Source organism: Bos indicus, chromosome 14 (genome assembly GCF_029378745.1).
Source record: "Bos indicus isolate NIAB-ARS_2022 breed Sahiwal x Tharparkar chromosome 14, NIAB-ARS_B.indTharparkar_mat_pri_1.0, whole genome shotgun sequence".
In the NCBI taxonomy this organism is placed as follows: domain Eukaryota; kingdom Metazoa; phylum Chordata; class Mammalia; order Artiodactyla; family Bovidae; genus Bos; species Bos indicus.
In genome coordinates this window covers 41,858,743-41,862,061 of record NC_091773.1, presented here as the reverse complement: position 1 = coordinate 41,862,061, position 3,319 = coordinate 41,858,743, and the positions used below count along the sequence as shown (strand labels likewise).

The 3,319-nt window shown below is 34.8% G+C and overlaps 1 non-coding gene across 1 annotated transcript; it reads left to right on the top strand.

Annotated features, from left to right (window-relative positions):
- Positions 1-2,977: 2,977 nt before the first annotated feature.
- On the top strand, positions 2,978-3,051 carry TRNAY-GUA (transfer RNA tyrosine (anticodon GUA)). The gene has a single exon. It is a non-coding gene; the product is annotated as a tRNA-Tyr (tRNA).
- Positions 3,052-3,319: the final 268 nt, after the last annotated feature.

Genomic DNA, 3,319 nt, shown 5'->3' with positions numbered 1-3,319 from the left:
TAATGGACCATAATTTCAGTGGCTTGTTAACAGGCACTGTATGCTAGGGTGTGTCTTCATAATCTTAGTATTATCTAAAATTACTTCTAACTAAAAACTAAATAGTAAAATTGCTTTTATTTTATTTAAGCATGTTAGTGTTTGATTAATTTAGAGAGAATTTATATATTTGTTTTCCTATTTAAATCTTAGATATCTTATGTAGAAGAATTTGAAAACTATTGGCAATTTTAATTATATGAGACTTTTGTATTCATTTACTGTGAACATGTTTATCATGTTTTCTGAACAACATGAACTCAATTAATGGAAGTTTAGTGTTTTGAACCACTTTTAGAGTAAGGAAGAATTTTGGTTAAAGGAAAATTCCACTATTTCATCTTTTTGATTCCTACATTACTTTATAACCATGATTCATTTTGGGAAATAAATGCAAACTTCACTTTTCCTTCTCTATGAAGCTGTTCCTTTTATATCTCATCTTATTCTTTCCCCTTTAGCTCCTATCCATTATAGTTGGTTTTTGGAAATGACCCTGAAATATTGAAGAAATTTAGTGGTTTTCTAAATTGTGCACAGAAATATAAAACAGTGTATAAAATTCAAACTCTGGGTAATTGGTTTGGTCCAAATGTACTAATATATGTTAATTATTCATTAACAAACATTAATATATGTGTGTACATCTCTGTGTTTATATATATGGTTATAATTTTCAAAATTAGCAGACAGTATATAAACTGGCCTTTAAAAAAACTATTTATTTTTATTAATTAGTTGCAGCATGTAGGATATGGTTCCTCAACCAGGGTTTGAACCCTGGTTCCCTGTGTTTGGGAACGTAGAGTCTTAGCCACTGTATCACCAGGCAAGTCTCCACACTGGGCTTCTTTGTCTATGAAAATTCTGTTTAATGTCTTTACTTTCTGAATAATTCCCCACCTTTGTTGCATTTTTCTATTCTCCACTGTTTAGAAAGCTGTAAAAGATTATTTTAAATGAAGATGTGTATAAAGCAAATCTGATTGCTTTTTCTAAACTTTCATTTCCTGGAAGAACTGAATTTAAAATGCTTTTTTCCCTTTTGCTTAAAGTAAAAAAGTATTCATGTATAATAATAAAAAATAATGTATAATAATAAAAAAATAAATCCACTTTTATTTTCTGAAATGGACTGTAAGAGAATATGCATCTTAGAAATTTTCCAACGTAAAAAAAGAAAAGAAAAGTGATATTGAAGTAACTTACCAGTAAACAAGTATACAAAAAAAAAAACAATTATTTTTTTGTTGAAGCTCATATAACCATTACAGAACTTCACTGAGGTACAACCAGCTACTTCAAATAATATATACAAGCAGCATGCAGCATAACTTGAGCTTGTCATTTTTAATTTCTATACTTGGGCATCTATATCTTAGCAAAGTCTCAGCTCTCTAGCACACTGAGCTATGTAGTGGATATAATCTGAATCAAAGCACAATTGCAAAAATGTCAAACATGATGAAAAAGAGAAAATGACTACAAAGGAGAATTCACCACGGTAACTCTTTGCAGTTCCCAACATAGAGGCCTGGTAGCCTCATCAAAGATACAAGAGATGGAAAAGGCCCATTAGGTCATCAAACCTATCCCCTCACCAAAGAAAGAAAATGAATTCAAGCCATCCTATCTGCTGGCTTCAAACCAAATTCAGGATAGAAAGACCCCGCTGCTGCTCTTGATACATTATTTCATGACACTGGATGTCATTTATACAAAAACCTGAAATGAATTGTCTGCCCCCAGCATCCTGGAATCACAGAATAGACTTTGAGAGCTGGAAGGTACCTCAGTCCAGCCTCCTCATTTTATAGAAGAGTACTCTGAGGGCCTGAGAGGTTAAATGACTAGCTCAAACCCACAAAGCCACTCACAGCTGGACAAGCATTAAAACCAAAGTTTCCAGAGATATCCAAACTGCTTTTCCTAGCAAATAATTCTCTTTTGGGGGGAAGAAAAAAGAACCTTGATAAAAATCTATTTTGTACTACCTTATACCTAACACATGTGGATTTAACTTATTTCTTCCAATGATCTTGTTTTTAAAATTCTAACTTTGAAGTGGAAATCTAGGTTTTCACCGTCAAAACGTAATTCCCACAGTTAATATTGACTCCAGAAGGGAGTTTAAGTTGTGCACCAATTCTCTGGTCTGTGTTAGGCTCAAAGAAATCTATAGAGCTATAATAACTTCATTGGTTTGCTATAAATGCAATGGGGCTGAGAGTGATAGATTTAAAAATTTCTCTAAACATTATTTCTTCATCCCCAAACCATTAGAATAACTCTATTGTGATGCATTTTAATATTCTACCAGTGGAGAAGTGGGAAAGATAGGTGGCCTGGGAAGTGAAAGTGAAAAGTATTAGTTGTTCAGTCGTGTCCCACTCTTTGCGACCCCGTGGACTGCAGCCCACCATGCTCCTTCATCTATGGGATTTCCCAGGCAAGAATACTGGAATGGGTTACTATTTCCTTTTCCAGGGGATCTTCCTGACTCAGGGATTGAATATAGGTCTCCCATGTTGCAGGCAGATTCTTTACCATCTGAGCCACCAGGGGTTGACGGCCTGAGAAGAGATTTGCCATTTGTTGAGGATTTTTGACCCAAGCTTATCTGAGGATGGAGTACAAGGTCAGAAGCTTGAGAAGTGAAGTCAACTGAGCTAGAGGCAAATACAAGAAAGCAATCGCTTCTTAGTCCTAGAGAGCAGAACACTTGTGGTAATGTAAACAAAACATTGCAGTTCTTACAATTTTTCAAGAGAAGCTGGCATTTCTAATTTTTATGAGAAATTTCCTGATTTTCAAAGCACTGTTCAGTTAAATAAAGCTATTCTGCAGGCCAGATATGGTCAACGGATGCCACATTGTCATAGGCATATATATATATATATATATATATTAATTACTATTTCATATCATTCTAATGGGCTTCTCTGGTGGCTCAGATGGTAGAGCATCTGCCTGTAATGCAGGAGACCCAGGTTCAATACCTGGGTCAAGAAGATCCCCTGGAGAAGGAAATGGCTACCTACTCTAGTACTCTTGCCTGGAGAATTCTATGGACAGAGTAAACTGGTGGGATGCCGTCCATGGGGTCGCAAAGAGTCGTACACGACTGAGGGACTAACACTTCATGCTTCATATCATTCTAAGAGTGACACTAAAGTTTTATAAAAATGGAGAAAACCAAAGTTCTGAGTTTAATAAGCAATCCATTAGTTATTTATCTAAAATTAACAAAAGAAAAAGCTGGGTTATAAGAATTATTTAA